The 18394-nt window shown below is 50.1% G+C and overlaps 1 long non-coding RNA gene across 2 annotated transcripts in view; it reads right to left on the reverse strand.

The window, feature by feature from the left end:
• LOC143695205 (uncharacterized) overlaps positions 1–18394 on the reverse strand; it is a 111133-nt gene that overhangs the window by 53110 nt on the left and 39629 nt on the right. The window lies entirely within an intron of this gene.

Genomic DNA, 18394 nt, shown 5'->3' on the forward strand with positions numbered 1-18394 from the left:
GATAAATGGAAATTGGCCAGGGAAAATCACTTAGAAATGAATTGTGGTCATAAGCCATAGGAAACACATTCGGTTTCCAGAAAGACAAAATAAAAATCATCAAAGCTTATTGTCTTTACTAGATAAAGCCTTAAAACAGATGTTTAAAGTATTGCAGATTTCATAGCACATACTCTAACACCATGAGGCAGAGTTCTGGTTTTATGGGGGTGTATCAGCACACGAATGGCCCAATAATCTGAAATAACCTGTCCAAACCTGGAGCTGGTATCTGATGATCTAGAGAGAAGGCATGTGTACAGCCAGGCTCTGTAAGCCAGAGGCACTCACATGCTAATCTTAGACTGTGCCAAGCTAAGAGGAAGCAGAGATGCTCCTACATAGCTGAAAAAAATAACCTGAGAGCTTAGATCTGAGCTCTTTCCAACCGAGGATGACAATACAGTAATTCTAAAAATGTAGTATAAATTTCTTCCTTCTGTCATCTAAAGTTTTCCTTTTGCTGCTGCCTTTGTTCCCATGCTTTGAAATACAAGTAAATACCTCTTACAATCATCCCTTAGTGCAATCAGCTGGGAGAAGCCAGCATGGGAATGCCAGAGAGGATGGCAGCTTCACCCCCTGACCAAGCAGCCTTGGGCTGCCCAGCCCAGCCCAGCTGTCCCAGACCCCCTCACTGCAAAGCACGAGATTGCAATAATACAGAAGTGCCTCTCTGATGCTCAATTAAGGGCTGGGAGGATCCCTGCACGGTGCCTGCCCTGTCAGAACGCCAGTGCCTCGCTGCTGACGAGGGGAGCAGGTGACAGCAGGCAGGTTGTGGCAGTGCTCCATGGACACGCTGCTCTGCTGCTCCAGCTCCAGCCCCTGGCCAGCGTTTGTAACGTTTAAATCATAGGGTCTTTAATGCAGAGGCACTCCTTGCTCGGGATCAATCAGCTCGGTGTGGGATCCTGGCTCGTGGGAGTACAAACATTACCGATGTAAACGGCTCCCTGCTCAGTGCCACGGGCTGGGTTTGTGGGCATGTACCGAAATCCACCTGCTTTCCCCCCTGCTCTGGGCTTTTTCTTTATTCACAGCTTAATCACCTTTGTGGCTGCTGCTTATCTTGGAGGATTTGCTATGAATTGCATTCACTTGCTTCCACTGTGACAATATCTTTGCTTTGCTAATTAACCGCCTGGTGGACACGCTTACAAGCCACAATAAATATTTTCTGTCCAAGGGAATAATCAGGATGCTGCCACCTGACCTGAGGGAGTTTTCACATCCTTTGATTTTGAGGTGGTTTTTTTTTTTTCTTTTCTTTTTTTATTTTGGTCTTAAAACTCCCTTAGGTGTCTCACCGCAAATGCAAACAGATGTTTCACACCTTGACTCAATGACCCATTCTACAAACCTAAAACACTAAAACTTCAGGCACGGGTGTTTCTATCAAATGAAAAGTCCATATACTCCTTTCAGCCTGGTACAAAAGATGAAAAAACAAAGGTTAGCCTAGGGAAGCTTAAGTCCCAAAAACCATCAAATCCTTGGAGACTACCAACAATATTAGTAATTACTGCTCAAAGCAAAGCTGAGTTGGCATGGAGACCACCAAGAGCTGGGTCTTTAAGGGATCAGCTCCTATTCAACACATATATTAAGTGCTGTATTAAGCACCTACTGAACCCCAGAAAAAATATAATCACAGAATTATTTCTAAATGGACTTTTTAGTTTTTCATGTCAAAAAAAGGGGGCCATGAATAGAAAGGGCAAAAATCAGCATGGAGAAACATTTACCTCAGCCTCTCTAGGTACCATTAATCACCCTTTCTGGAAAGCCTGGTACAAAAGCCATTAAAATTTAAGACAGGAAAATCACTGCCATTCCTGCAGCTACAGCTATTGCTGCTGCTACTACTCTTAATTAAGGTCTGAGAGCAGTTAAACATTTAAATATGATAAGGCTTAGAGGTGAGCTGACTTGCCAAATGGGGAAAGAAAACATTGTCAAACAGAATCAGGGAGAGGAGCCCAGGCAGGGAAATGAGAGGGACAGAGAAATGCAGGATGCACTGCCAAGTGCCTGCCCTGAGACCAGCAGCTCCTTCTGAGGAGAAGCCAAAGCTAGCATGGTCCCAGGCACCAAATGTGAGCACAAATGCTGATGCTGAGAAGGCTGTTCTGCTCAGGTACCCTAAGACATGGCTCAGAGCAGGTGTTTGTGTTTTTGGAGGGCCACCTAACACAAGAAAGCAAAGAGATGCTGAACACAGCCCCGGGGATCCTTCCCTGGAGAACAGCCCAGGTCAAGAGCCAATACAAAATGAAGAATCAGAGGCACAGCCAGATGAGTCACATTCTCAGCTGTAGAAAGCCTGTCCTGGCAGACCTCTGGGTGATGGAGGGGGTTTGCAGCATTGCTGAGCACAAACCACTCGACATAACTTGTGCTCAGAAGCGGCTCTGGGCATTTCCCGTGAAGTTATTGTCGTATTGTATAATCCACATTTGCTTTATGATGACACACTGTCTTCCCTGCTGGATATTTTACTTTTCAAGCAGTAAGACAATAAACTACAGTCCCTGACAAGAAATGTTTTCATTGCCATTGTTTTAGAAACACATGTTTTCTCATTCACTATCAGCACCACCTAAATCAAAAGGGGTGACTTTCGCAATAAATCAGATAAGAATGGCTCAAAAACTGATATCTGCCAGCTTGTTTTCTCCCTTAATGGTGTTCCTGAGGCAGGCTGAGATGTCTTTTCCCCGAGCAGCCCAGGGGAGAGGTGTGAGGAGGATGGCAGGGCACAGACACAGGCAGGCTGTGGCACCACAGCGGTGCCCTGGCTGGCGTGGGTGATCACTAAGCACCTCACACTGTGATGGATGGCACTGCAGAAAGTGCAGCACTGTGGGAAGTATGCAGAGAAGTACAGGAGCTATTAACCATTTCCCAGCCCCAAAAAGAGGGGCTGAACAGCTCTCTTGAAAGTCATTGCAAGCCCACAGTACAAGAACAGCCACTGGCAAGTGCCTTAGGGAGCAGTACGGACTTTTGGCTGCCAAAATGAGGATGCAGATGCTGAATAAAATCCAGTGCTGTGGTTTTGATGATCACAACTAATGGCTTAGGGTTCTCTTCTCTTCCCCTACAGTATCCTGGGACACAGAGGATAAACACAAGCAGCCAACAGGATGATCTTCTTGGAGCACCTAAGCAGATGTTTGCCCAGCTGGGGATAAGCACAGGTTGTGTCAGCAGCTGTGAGCTGCACTGCACACTTGCACTCTGCATCCACGGATGAACAATAACCCTGCAATATTCCTGCTCTTGGATGTTGGAGAGGTTTCTGGAGGATGAAAGAAGGGTAAATGGAGGAGCTGTGCACTGCAATTCCTCATCTCAGCCTGCCTCAGCTGGTGAAGCACCACGCTGAAGTGAGGCATTAGCAACGATGCCTGAGAGGAGCAGGTGGGTGGTGATTAGAGTTATTTCTTCTCTTGCCCTGGGTGAATCTTTTCTGTGCTAAAAGAATGTTTCTCACACACAGGCAGATAACTTATTCTTTCCATTGTCTGCTGTCCTCATTTTCCTCCAGACAGTGGGTGCAGTTTCTGTCCTCAAGGCAAGGACATTCCTTGCCCTCATGTGGTCACTCCCTTCCCCTCAGACCCTCACTGTGCTGCTGGTCACGAGGGCACCTTCCTCAGACACAGCTTCCCCTTGGAGCCCTTGCCACCTCACAGCCAGAGCTTGTCTGAATTTTTAGAAGTTCTGCATCATGTCCCTTGCATTCTGTATTCATTTACATCACCAGGGCTCTTGTCTGCCCTCTCATTATCTCAGACCTCCATTAACATGACATCCTCCAGGATCCTGAGGCATTAAAGCTCACGGTGAATATTGCTGCCAAAGCCAGCTCCTTTCCTGACCCCATCACCCTTTGTACAGCTTTCCCAGAGCCCTGGTCCCTGTGGCACCACACAGAATCTGTATCCATGCATCCTTCCCACAACTCACCACCACTCCCAGTCTCACTGTTTCCCCCTGATAGTGCAAACCTCTGCTGTTCTGTTGCCTGGCAAACCTTTTCTTCCTCTTCTGACCCTTCAGGACAACACAGAGTCTTTGTAAACCTTCACCTTGCTGTTCTCCTCAAACATTCCTTAAGATGCCAGTTTGTGCTACAGAAATACAGACATCAATTACACTGTTCATGTGTGGCAAACAGCATTTAAAAGGGTGTCCTGCATGTCCAGACTGTGGTCTCATTATCTCCTATTTTTCCATCTCAATGTCTGCATTTCTGTTTGTCTTGTCTCTTAAATGAAAAGTTGTGTAAGGTGGAGACAAACTTTTTGTGGAGAAACTTGTGCATCATGATCCTGCTCCACACTATAGAATCTGTGGTAGATGCTGCAGGAATAACAGGGAAACTGCTCCTTCCCCTTGGCAGTTTCCCAGTGCATTGCAGGGATGGTGCCTCCCTCAGATGTTTTCTGCTGGTTTCTCCTTCTCTTCAACCCTTGCCTGTTTCTTGCCTAGTGCCCACTCTCCAGAACTCCTTCCCTTCCCAGTTTCCACCTGTCCCCAGTTTTTTGTCTCCCTGTGGAGGTTTTGTCCCTCAGCCTTTCCACCACTCAGTCCCTTTCCTTCCATCACTCAGGGCCTACCAAAACCCCACTTTTTTTCTGCCATCTCCTGGTCTCTAGTTCTGCTCTGTCTCCCTGCTGCATCCCTACTTCCCTGGGCTCTCCTGCCTCCCTGCTCAGCCTTTCCACTGATAATCCACATTGCCTGCTCTCTGCTCATATCTTGAAACACAGGCACATCTCTCACAGATGGAAATAAAAATATATGAAAAGAGGAATGAGAGATAAGACAAGGCCCATTGACTGTCTCATCCAGCACACTTCCACTGGCACCAGCTGTTCCAGACAAGAGTATTAAAATCCCCTGAGCAGCCTCAGGATTCAAACTCCCCCAACAGGAACATTCAACTGTAATCCCTAATAGTTACAGATCATTTTGTGTCTTAAGGCAGAAGTTTTATGTGTCTGTATTAAAACATTATAATTCAAGACATGGATATCTCATAACCCAGATGTGGGAAGCAAAGCAGGACTTGCTGCTTTTCCAAGCCATGACTCAGTGCAAGGAGGGGGATCAGGACCTGTCCTGCTTCTGCCCTGCTGTGATGGAGCACAGGGGGCCAAACCCCCTGGGGGAAAGTGCTGAGGGACAAAGTGGCATCTGGTGACTTTCTTCAGGTCACAGGCCATGGCCAGTCCTTGGTGTCCCAGACAGAATGTGCCCAGCACAGGAAGGGCACAGAGCTGCTGCAATGAGTCCAACAGAGGTGCTCAGGGGGCTCTGCCCCTCTCCTCTGGATCAGGCTGGAGAGGAGGAGGCTCTGGGGGGAGCTGGGAGCCCCTGGCAGGGCCTGAGGGAGCTCTCAGAGAGCTGAGAGGGGCTTTGGACAAGGGCATGGAGCCACAGGACAGGGGGCAATGACTTCAGGCTGAAAGAGGGTGGGTTTGGCATCAGATTCTTAATTCGATATGAGGGAGAAAATCTGCACGGTGAGGATGGAGAGGCAGGGGCACAGGCAGCTCAGAGAAGCTGTGGATGCCCCATCCCTGGAGATGCTCAAGGCTGGGCTGGATGCTCTGAGCAGCCTGGGATAGTGAAGGTGTCCCTGCCCAGGGCAGGGGGGTTTGCAGTGGGTGATCCCTCAGGTCCCTCCCAAACCATTCTGTGATTCTGTACCCTACCCCAGGCATCCCTGCCATGTGCAAAAGGACCCAAGAACTTCCACAGCTTCACCTGGAACCCTGCTATGTGCAAAAGGACCCAAGAACTTCCACAGCTTCACCTGGAACCCTGCCATGTGCAAAAGGACCCAAGAACTTCCACAGCTTCACCTGGAACCCTGCCATGTGCAAAAGGACCCAAGAACTTCCACAGCTTCACCTGGAACCCTGCCATGTGCAAAAGGACCCAAGAACTACCACAGCTTCACCTGGAACCCTGCCATGTGCAAAAGGACCCAAGAACTTCCACAGCTTCACCTGGAACCCTGTTATGTGCAAAAGGACCCAAGAACTTCCACAAATTCTGGCTTTTGCCAAAGCCCTGTGCCAAGCCCCACCATCCCCTGGCACTGCACATCACAGGCAGGGGCTGCTGGCAGCATTGGCCATCCCTGAGCTGGTTCCTCCCACCCAGGCCATGCAGCAGTCTCAAGGATCCCACACTGCCAGCAGGAGCTGTGCTGTAATTCAGGTTGTACTGTGATTCTGGACTGAGCTTTCAGGCTGCAGCAAACTCCAGCCCGTGCCTTACAGACCTCATTAACAAAAAAAGAAAAAAAAAAAAAAAGAACCAACCTTTGCACAGTTCTAATTTTCATTTCAACACCTCCAGGCTTACTAGAAAGCTGTGTTTGTACCGGCAGAGACCTTAATTTGTATACAGCAACAAAACAAAAATTCCAAATTAAACATATGAATTCAATTGCCAAAAACCACCCTTTTACTGAGGGTTCAAATGTAATGACACAATCATTTAGAACAGCCCCATGTGGGTGTGTGCCTCCCGAGAGCTGTCAGAGGAAAATAAACCACATTAAAATACAATTCCTCCAGCAGCTTCTGAGATGCAATCAAAACCTTACAGCGGGGATTTTTCAGAAGACAGGGTTCTAGCTCAATAAAATCCATAGGTGGGGCAGTCCCAAACGGCTCATGTGCAATTTTTATTCCAATCTAAAGGTGGAAATAATCTTTATGTATGGCCGTGTGCACACAGAATCCTCACCATCAGAATTGCTGAGTGCATCCTGCTTGGATCCTTGAGCTTGTAGAGCCCGTGTAAAACCAGAAACTGAGGATGTGAGGCACAGATTGAGGCACAGGCACTGATGCCACCTGTTTGTGAGTACCTTATCTAGCTGCTCTGGTACCGGTGGGGAGCATCAAAACCTGATTATTTCCCCCTGGTGTGGGAATCAGGGGGATGCAGCTGATGGAACTCATGGGAGCCCTCAAAGTGCTGCTGGAACCAAGGGGCCATGGTGCAAAAACCAAAACTTCTCATGAAATAACAACTGTTCCATAGAAACAAAGCTAAAAAGGGGAATAAATGGCCAGAGCCTGCAGTGGAGAAGGTTATTTTCACTCGGGACTGCCCAGCATATTTCTGTTTGAAATGGGAAATGCTCTGCTTTGGTCTGCAGCTTCTGAATGTGTTCAAGTGGAAACAACAAATAAAAAGCACAGATGTGGACATGGCTGTGAAAGGGCTCCCATCCAAGAAGCCATTACCTGGGCTGGGATTCCCTACTCCCAGGAAAGAGGCACCTAAGTAGGCCATAAAATCAGGAATGTCACGTAGGAAAAACGAAGGGGACAATTATTCACTGTTTCCCGCAATACAAGTAGGAGACATGGCTGTCTGGAAGTGATTTGCAGCTGATTGAACAGAAACTGAGGGAAGCCCTTTGTCCCATGCTGCAAGCTAAGCTAAAGTCCAGCGGGCCCCAAATGCACAGGGCTGTTGGTCACTGATGTCCAAGGGTGGAAGGTCTTTTTATGTCAAATAGAAACACATCAGGGAAGGTTCCCTGGGCACACGTGGGTGCAGGCTTAGTCAAGCCTCCAGAAGACAGGACGTGCATGGCAGCCCCTCCATAAAGCCCAGCACCCCGAGCAAATCCTATTTATTCACAGCCTCATTCAGTGCAAGCACCTTAGAGGCGCCGTGTGAAATCCTGATCTCTGGCTCCTGGTGTCTCCAAGGCCCTGGTGTGATCAGAGGCAATGCCTCCCACCCCACAGTCCTGCAGGCTTTGGCCAGCCTGCTCCAGTGGCGTTCGCATCGATCAGACAAACGGACAGGAAAGTATTAGTGGGATTATGCTCTGAAAACAAATCCTAAATACCCATCACATTTAGTATCTTGTGGCTTATCCAGCAAGAACTGCAGCACAGATCCTGGGAGAGCCTGGGTGTGCTCCCAGAGCATCTCAGTGCATTTTGCAATCGGATCTGTGCTCACCAGCACACATGACTCACTCCCAGGGCCCTGGGAAGCATGAAGCAGAAAAACATCCATAAAGCATTAGATCACAATCCCAGCGACAGCACTGCCGATTACTAAGGGGGCACAGAAAAGGCTCATATTAAAGACTTTTAGCAGGATGAGCATTTTGCAGCATTTAAAATGCTTTGAAGATTAAGTCTGTGTTAGAAGATACCCTTGCTCAGAGAAAGCCAACCTTGGGCCAGTATTATATGATACAGCCGTGTGGCCGTCCGGATTTTGACTTCAATCATTTCCATTGATTCACAGGCACTTTAAAATGCTTAAGTTACTACATTGGATTTAAATTTCAGATCAATGTTGTCTTTGCAGAGCTGCTGTGCCTGGGAGCGCGGCTGAGCGGATGTGGTGGCTGCCAGGGGCTCTGCTGGAGCTGGCACCTCTCTGACCTGGGCAGGTCCTGACCAGCACCTCTGGGAGCTTCCTGTGCTCGCTCTGCTCAAAACCTGTCACAGACATCTTTTATGGAAAACCCTTTCCTTAGCATTGCTCCTCCTGAGAAGCTGAGAGGCCTCAGGAGCAAAATGTAAGCAATGCTCATCTGCTGCTGTGGAATGCAACAGGGGCATCTGGGATTGGGCTCATGTGTTTGTTGTTTCTAATTAATGGCCAATCACAGTCCAGCTGTCTCGGACAGAGAGTCCAAGACACAACCCTTTGTTATCATTCTTCCCTATTCTATTCTTAGCTAGCCTTTCTGATGAAATTCTATTCTTTTAGTATAGTTTTGATATAATATATATCATAAAATAATAAATCAAGCCTTCTGAAACATGGAGTCAGATCCTAGTCTCTTCCCTCACCCCTGTGAACACTGTCACAATAACCTTCAGGGTTTTGGGTGTCTTGGATGGCACATTAAATTCTCCTACTGGCAACACCAAAAATGGCTCCAATTACAACCTTCTTGGTAACAAATTAATGAACAAATATGTTCGGGTGGTTTGGATGAGTTTGTGAGAGGTTGGCAGCTGTTTCCCTCCACCTCTGTGCAGTGCAGTGGGACAGCCCTCAGTGTGCTTGCTGTCCCCACCACCTGAACCTCTGCAGGCGGCAGGAGCAGCCTCACCTCAGCCAATCCCTCCTCCTCCTCCTCCTCCTCCTCCTCCTCCTCCTCATGCCAGGAGCTCTGTGAGCCGTGCCAGCCCAGCATGAAGCCAGCCCGTGCTATGTAGGGCACAGCAGAGCTCTGCCAGCTGGGAACCATCCTCTTGTGCTCAAACAGCCACAGGTTCTTGCTCAATTATCTGCTTGGTGCAGTGAGGATGAGCTCGTCCCTCACCCCTGGCACCATTACCCTGCCTGGCCTGGCTTCCTGCCCGCAGCTCTCCTTCCCTGCAGGGCCAAGCCTCCCGAGCAGGATCACATCTGGCTGGGGCTTCCTCCTTCCCCTCTGCTCTGCCCACTGCTTTGCACCAAGCCCCCACAGAGGGGATATTAGCTCAATCCCCTGGTGCCTCTTTTCCTGCCTTGTGCAGGGAACAGTGCTAATTACTGCGTTACATCCTGCAGCTTGAAAGGAATTCCCAATGAAGCTGACAGAATTGCACTGAGCACGGCGGAGGAAAGTGAAACTTGAGTGTCAGCAGAGCTGTGAAAACACCACGGGAGATAATTCAACCAAATGCATCTGCCACCGTGGGTCCTCTGCCCCATAATAAAAGAAATGAAGGTTTGGTGGTAAGCCAGAGCCTGGCATCAGTAACAAGAAATGCAGCTCCTCCTGGCTGTGAGGGGCTGCCGACTGAAACAAAGGCTCTGCCAAGTTCCATGTGGACAGGTCTCAACCAGGATTACATTTCCCCTTCTGTATTTCAGGACAAAAGTGATTCTGTTTCATAAAGCTGGAATGGGGAAAAAAGCCCACTTCCCCCTTTCAAGCTGCACACAGTCACTAAATCTTTGTTGTTCCCTAAATGCCTGACATCAAACATTCTGAAATCAGAGGAATTATCTTTTCCCCGAGGTTTCAGGTCTGTTCTATGGGGGTAAATCATGGCTGACATGTTAAAAGCCAGCAAACTTTGAAACAATTTTAGGAGCTTCTTCCTCTTTTCCTGCAGCCTCCAATGCATTTAGGGATTAGTATCCAGGGCACCTATCATGAGAGTCTTTAACCAGAATCAATAGAAGGAGAAATGTGTAATCAATACATTGATGAGCACAGCTTGACCTTTCCACAAGGACTGCAGGGACAAGGAAGCATTTAAAGAAAGTTTGGGTAAGTTTTCATAGAACGAATTTCAAATTTGCAGAAAGTTCTGGGCTATAAATAGATCAGGACAGGGAGCAGACATCAAACAACTGCATATGCAAAGGGCCTCTGGCCAGCTTCTGGCCCAACCCTGACACACAGCCCATCTCCCAGACTATTTGCACAGCAGCCCAAGGTGAAAATAGAAGATCAAGTAGGGAAGAAGAATAAAGCACCAATCCCCTGCTGCGCTGCAGAGAGCTCTCGGGCAGGCCGAGGCCCCTCAGCAGTGCAGCAGGGTGATCTCACCAGGGCAGGACGCTGCTGGCCCAGCTCCTCTGCCTCGGGAGGGACAGCTGGGAAGGGCCTTTGCCTCTTCAGCAGGGAGAAACGCAGGAGCAGAGGCAGGAGCCCTCCCTGGCAGCTCTGGAAAGGCAGGGCTGACCCTGGTGCTTCCAGAAGGCACTGCTATCACTGCAGTGCCCAGGGCAGCACTCAGCAGCTCCCTCTGAGAAGCACACAGCTAATTAATTCCCCACATGCTGTGCTCTGTGTGCGCTGCTGAGCAGCCACCATTGCGACCAGGGACGAGTCTGAGTGTGAACACGACCGAGTCATTGGAGCTGACCTGTCCTGGGCCCGCCCTGGGCCGCCCAGCACTCGGCAGCACCAGCCTAATGAGAATTTATGGCCGGCCAGGGAAGCTCTCCTGGGCTGGAGGATGGACCTTGGCTCGTGGGCTTTCCCTTTGCTGAGAGGGCAGGGGTGCCTGGGGCTTCTCCTGGGGAAAAGGACAAGCAGTGCCAGCGGAAAGCAGAGCATGGCAGTGCCCAGGCTGCTTCCCACACCCCAAACACAGCAGGGACAAACACCCCTGGTCAGGGCAGCCCCTGCCAGGAGCTCCCTTTGCCAGGGTCAGCATCCCTTGCTGTGAGCCCCTGGGCTCAGCTCTCCTGCCCTTGGGAACCCAGGTGGGGATGAAGGAAGGGGGCTCTGTGACGGTGTTCACAGGGGTCTGAGGAGGAGGGAAGAGATGAGGATCTGACTCCATGTGTCAGAAGGCTTGATTTATTATTTTATGATATATATTACATTAAAACTATACTAAAAGAATAGAAGAAAGGATTTCATCAGAAAGCTAGCTAAGCTAAGAATAGAAAAGAACAATAACAAAAGTTTGTGGCTCAGACACTGTGTCCAAACCAGCTGGGCTGTGATTGGCTATTAATTACAAACAACTACATAAGACCAATCCCAGATCCACCTGTTGCATTCCACAGCAACAGATAACCATTGTTTACATTTTGTTCTTGAAGCCTCTCAGCTTCTCAAGAAGAAAAAATCCTAAAAAAAGGATTTTTCATGAAAAGATGTGTGCAACAGGGCACCTGCATGGGGCACCCCCATGTGCTGGGCACAGCCAGGGGATTGGGCAGCACTCTGACAGCCGTGCCAGGAGATGCCACTGGAGCAGGCAGCAGCACCAGGAGCTGTGGCATCTTTCACTTTAGGTGATTTTGCAAGCAATGATATAATTACTGCTTTCAGCATTGGTGTAAAAGCACCAAGGAACTGTGCCAAACTGAGCTCAGGACTTAAAACCACTCAGAAACCTTTGATAGAGACAAGAGGTGAGACAGGCTCATGGTGCAGTGCTTGGAGGGGACTCTGTGACAGAGGCCTGATTTTCCACTCTGCTGCAGATTTCCTGGATGGGACCAAATATATCATTTATCTCCATTTCCAAAATGGAAATAACCTATTTCTATTAATTTGCAGCAGCACCATGAGCTGCTGGAGGCAGCTGTGTGTTGCCCAGTACAGCAGGGTGTCCAGCCCATTAAAATAAAAACCTCAATCTTAATAATTGTGGCCAATTCAGGACTTGTGTGACATGCTTAGGCTTTGAAAATTCCTAAGAAATTCAGCAAAGCACAAGGCTGTGTTTTTCTCTGACAGTATATTTGGTTTAAAACATTAAAGACAGATAAATAAATATTACAAAGTATATGTTGTATATACATATATATACTCACACACAGAATTTTTCTTTAAAGCATGTCTGTTACATTTCCCCTGTAAGTGCTATTGCTTTTCCTGTGCAACTTCAAACCCCGAACCACGTATTTTAAAGCAAAGAAATTATGACCAAAGGTATAAATACGTCTTAGCCTACCACTGACTGACAACATGAGCTTCATTTTCATGCTTTATAACACAACCTGAATCACTAAATATATTTCTGTTCTTGTAAGACAGCATTCCACATAACTTTTATTTGTGAATAAAAGCAGAAAGATGCGCACACACACTGCTGAAATCAGGAATAAATTATTTTGGCAGAGCCCATTACTCTGGGAAGTAGTCTGAATACCTGGCAACATAAATATAGAGCAAGACTCACACCAGTCTGAGTCTGCCAGCAGCGTTTGCAATGCTTGTCCCAGACTGCCACGGGAGCTCTGCTGAGCACTGTGAGCCCTCCCAGTGCTGCCCACAGGCCCTGGGCCAGCAGCAAGGGGCTCACTCTGCTGCCCCAAGGCAAGGGACAGCCCCAGCCTCTCCCCTGGGCTCCAGCCACTGGCACAATTCTGCTGCTGCTGCTGCACCTGGAGCTGTGCCAGCTCTGCCCTGGCAAGCCTGGGCACACGGAGCCCGTGGGCACCCACACAGGCAGCACTGTGCAGGGATGGGTTCCTTAGAAGGCACAATTAATAGCTGACACTTCTCTGGGGGCAAGAGAATACATGGGTATTTTGGGGGGAAAACTGGGAGCAGTTGAGGAGGACGGCAGTAGAAAAATAGTGGGTTTTCATTTAAATCTGCAACCAGCAGGATTTTTTAAGAAATACTGAATGACAGTCAAGAGAAACATCAAAACATCCTTCAGTCACTCTTCCCTTGCACTGCATCCCCTTTTGCTCAAGTCAGGGCTGCCACCAGCCTGTGCCAGGCAGAGGAGGAGGGTGCCTGTGCCATGCTGTGCCCCTGCTGTGCCACCCCCAGAGCACCACACACCCCCAGCAGCCCTGTCAGCCCTGCTCTGGCCACGCTGCTGAGCTGCCCCAGCTCCTTCTAAGCTTTGGTGTGAGCAGACAGACTGCAGCTGCCCCACAGCTCCTCCCAGGCACAGTGAGGGATCCCCCTGGATCCTGTTGGGAGGGCTTGGCTGGCCTGAGCTTTAGGCTCAGACTGGATGATGCACTCCTGGGGCTCCAGGTTCCCTCAGCTTTAGGCTCAGACTGGATGATGCATTCCTAGAGCTCCAGTTTCCCTCAGCTTTAGGCTCAGACTGGATGATGCACTCCTGGGGCTCCAGGTTCCCTCAGCTTTAGGCTCAGACTGGATGATGCATTCCTGTGGGTTCCAGGTTCCCTCAGCTTTAGGCTCAGACTGGATGATGCACTCCTGGGGCTCCAGTTTCCCTCAGCTTTAGGCTCAGACTGGATGATGCATTCCTGGGGCTCCAACAACGTCAGCCAGTGACAGTGATGGATGGAGCCAGCTCCTTGTGCCTACACCTGAGCTGTAATCCATGTTCATCTTTCAGCAGCCAGAACAAACGTGTCTGATCTACATCTACCGTGCCCAGCAGTGAGTGTGGAATGATCTCTGCTCCTGTCAGCCCTGCTCCAGCCCAGAAACAGCTACAGCCAATATGTGCCTGAGTACTTTCTGATGGTTTTGTGACCATTTATTGCAGATGCTGCTCGGCTCCTGATGACTATATAAATTATCATAGTGCCTGCATCTTTCCTGTCTATCCACTATTCAAATGACTTTTTCACTCCAGCCTTCTCATCAGCAAAGATACCTTCAGGGTATCCTCGTATTTCTAAATATCCCAGAAACTGCAGATGATTTACTCTCACAGTCCTAATGCAGCTCAATCCATTCTCATTTTCCATTTGTGACAGCAGTGGTTTGCTAAAGAACACGGGCTGCTATCAGTTCCTATCGTTGGTGACAACTTTCCAGTCTCTGCTATCACTCCTGATTGCTGTGCCTCCACGGCAGCTCAGCCCACAGCTGCGTGTTCCAGGGAAGCGCCAAGGCACAGCCTGCATCCCCACCAGATGGTTCCCATATGGCCACAGCACAGGAGGACACACTGGTGCTGCTTCACTCACCAGAGGCAATCCAGGCCCTTTCCCCAGCACGCTCTGACTGGCGGCTCTGCACAGTGCTGGGAGTCCTGAATCCCAAATCCTGCCACACAGGCCCCAGACTGTGCCACCCTGTTTGTATCACCCCACCCCAAGCTGGTGCTCTGAACTCACGTTTCTCTACTCCACCCACGAGCTCCTGAGCCCCACCATGCAGCTCTGGAGCCCACGTGGAGATGGATGGCATTTCTCCAGGGACACGTGTGCCAGTGAGGTTCAGGGGCCACAGACCAGCTGCCACATGAGTGCAGCAGATAATCTAAGCCTGCCTGGTGCCAGCCAGAGGAGATCCTGGCCACAGCTCACTCTGCCAGAGCAGAAGAGGGAATCCCAGGGTAGGAGCCAGATCCCAAGATCCCAATGTCTGTAATTACTTATTGACCTGAACATCTTCACTTGTACCTTCAGGTAGAAAATCTGTTTGAAATTCTGGAGCAGAACCTTCCAGACAGGATGATTGGACTGTCACCAAGGAGATTATTTTCCAGTGAAGTAACATACCCATCTCTGCATGAGCTATGCATCTGACAAACCTGTTCCTGGAAGTTTCCCAGTGCCCCTCCATGGTGGATATGCACTTCCACACAAGCACTGGATTCATTTTTACTTCCACACACAGAGCCCAGCACTTGCACACCCAAGTTTCTTACAGAGCCCCTCTGCACAGCACATCCCACATCCCTCTTCCTCCACTTCCCTCTGGCTGATGGCACTAAACACAAAGAAACATCACCCAAGTATGTGCCTGGAGACAGGGCACAGAAGAGAAACATGTCTACTTTTACACTGTGTGAGGAAATGGAGCATCTTCTGAGGCACCAGCCCCAGCAAAGCCTGACAATGATGTACACAGATGAGGTCTCCTTTGGAGCCAGTTCCCGTGGCCATCAGAACAGCACCAGGTATCCCAAAATCCTGACTCACTACCTCAAAACACCTGAATTCAGCTAAGTAATTCAGGAATTCAGCCCAGTATAGCTGGGCCCTTAGTTGCTTTCCTGCTCCTGAGCACTGAGGTTGCCCTGGCTTGTCACATCCAGAAGCCCCCACATGAGCATCGGGATGTGGCTGTGTGGTCCTGCAGCACCTGGGCATGCAGCAGCCCCCACAGCTGGAACAGCAGCTCCCACAGCTGGAATGGCAGCAGCCCCCACAGCTGGAACAGCAGCAGCCCCCACAGCTGGATGAACAGCAGCCCCTCCACAGCTGGATTAGCAGCAGCCCCCGCAGCTGGATGAGCAGCAGCCCCCGCAGCTGGATTGGCAGCAGCCCCCACAGCTGGAACAGCAGCAGCCCCCACAGCTGGAACAGCAGCAGCCCCTCCACAGCTGGATGAGCAGCAGCCCCTCCACAGCTGGATTAGCAGCAGCTCCCACAGCTGGATTGGCAGCAGCCCCCACAGCTGGATGAGCAGCAGCCCCCGCAGCTGGATTGGCAGCAGCCCCCACAGCTGGATTAGCAGCAGCCCCCCACAGCTGGATTAACAGCGGCCCCCACAGCTGGATGAGCAGCCCCCACAGCTGGATTGGCAGCAGCTCTGAGCCCTCTCAGGGGCTCAGTGCCCAGGGCACGAGGAGGGCACAGCACCCACGCCCTCCTGCAGCAGCCAGCCCTGCTGCTGGCCCTGCCCTGGCCGTGCTCTGCTCTTGGCACCAGCCTGGAGGTGGTGCCCGTTCCTCGTGGGGGCAGAGGGAGGGCAGAGCAGGCAGTGCCTGGGCAGGTGCTGGCTCCCAAGGCCTCCCTGCACAGAAACTGCTGAGGCTCTGCCCTGGAACCCCAGTGGGCAGCAAACAGCCCGAGAGCCCAGCACTAACCCAGGACAGCTTTCCTGGGAAAGGAGCTGCCACCTCCAGCACCGGGTGCCACCATCCCCACCATCCCCACCATCCCCTGGGTGCAGCCAGTCACTGCATCCCCTTTGATCTCTGCTGCTATAAAAGGCTAAAAAAGAACATTGTTTTCTTAAAATGCAGGGGGGGGAAGGAAAGAGGGCAAGAAGGAGCAAAATTGGCCTGCTAGGTTCATCTCAACCATAAGAAAAAGTCTTTTTAACTTCTCTTAATGAGGACTACTTTTTCCAGATACTACCTAATTATTGCAAATTGCTTCATCTTTTAATTGTTACTGCAAGGCAACTAAACATTGTTACGTTGATTGCTCAAGAGTGGATTGTTAATGGCTTTAATCATTTGATAATCCAGTAATACAATCAATGTAACTCTGCACCTTGTAGGAACAATTTTTGCATCCACACTCTAGGAAGGATATCTTGCCTCACCACATGTCAGGCACCAGGGGCAGATCCTGACAGCCCTGCCCAAGGGCAGCTGCTCTGACTCTTTGGGAGTTCAGCTGCCCACCAGGGATGGGGGCTGGACAGGATGGGACAGGATGGGACAGGATGGGCCAGGACACCCTTTCCCTCACTTCTATTGGTCCCCCAATGCAACCGTGGCTGGTTTTCACTGGTGATCACAGGGGAGTCCCCAAAATGCAACTTTGAGGCATAAAAACACCACTGGAAGGTGAATACCTTCAGAGTCACTGGGAGAGAAGGGAGGAGGAGCACAGCCTGACAGACTCAGTCAAAAAAGTCAGTTCTGACAGACAGCAAGGAGACTAATGAACTAAAGAGTTGCTTTGATTTAGTCTTCAAGGAAAAGGAGACAATTAAGAGGCTCTGTAATTCAATAACAGTTAGCAGGAAGAGGAGCTGTCACAGGCACAAGCAGCAGTGCCAGAGCAGACACCCTGCAGAGGAAAGGAGCAGTGGGACATGGCCTGGCACTGCCCCAGGGCCAGGGGAGCCGTGCCAGAGCCCTGGGCTGTCCCCAGCCCCTCAGGAGGCTGAGGGAAGGGAGGGGAAAGCATGCAGCACCCCAGGAGAGTGAGGGAAATCAGGATGAACACAGCTCAGCCTCCCTCCAACTCCAGATAAAATCCAAGGGCATCAAATGAAGCGTGTGGGGGAAGGAGCCTCCAATAAACTAAAGAGATGAAAGGCAAGCCCCATCCAGGCAAAGGCTGCCAGAGCAATTTATCCCCAAATTTTCTAAAGTGGTCTCTAGATCAGAAGGATCCATTTTCATTAGGGTTTAATTTTCTCATGTGTTGGGAGCATATTGTCCATCAGTGGTCAAGGGATGGGCTGATGTTTGCTGGCCAGGAATCCATGGTGTTTCCACACACACAGTGCTCCCACTGCCATCAAATCTGCCTGCAATTAAAACAGAAACGAGCTCTGCACCCTTTGGTGATGGCTCAGAACAGTTAGGACCAAAGCTCAGGGGATGCTCCCAGCAAGCCCTGTCCCTCAAGCCACTGGCCCTGGCAAAAGGAGCAGCACCTAAAGCAGGAGTGTGAAATGCAAGCTGGTTCTGGCAGTCAAAAGCACATTACTGAATTAGTGAGAGGTGTTTTTTTCCCTGTCGCCTCTCCCTGTACTTAAAGGTAACTTCCATCCCCAGCAGAGCGAGGCAAACACGCTCAGGATAAGCTCCTTTACAGAACAGAGCCCTGGCAGGGAGCTGGGAGCAGCCAGGGAAGGTGGAGATGGCAGCACCCAGGGCAGAGCTGCCCCTGTGGGTGATGCCCTCCTTCGGGAGCAGCCTGGCACAGCCCCTGCCCTGCACAGTGCCCACCTTGGTGCTCCCACCAGGCAGGACCCACGGGCTGGGGAAGATGAACCAGGAAAGCCTTGTCAATGTGACTGCCTGGCAAAAGATTGTGAGAATATGGAAATTATCAGCGAGATTGAAATGAAAACAAGCTTTGAGATACCTCGGTTACAGAACAACTGGGAAACAATGGTGTGCCCAGCTGAAGGTGATCCCCTTTTGATGGAACAACACCCTCTGCCTGCAGACAGGCCCAAGGGGCAGAGCAGACCCTACAGCTTGGCAGAAGGGGCCCAAAGAGGAGTTTTGAGGGTTTAAAG

Source organism: Agelaius phoeniceus, chromosome 14 (genome assembly GCF_051311805.1).
Source record: "Agelaius phoeniceus isolate bAgePho1 chromosome 14, bAgePho1.hap1, whole genome shotgun sequence".
Classification (NCBI taxonomy): domain Eukaryota; kingdom Metazoa; phylum Chordata; class Aves; order Passeriformes; family Icteridae; genus Agelaius; species Agelaius phoeniceus.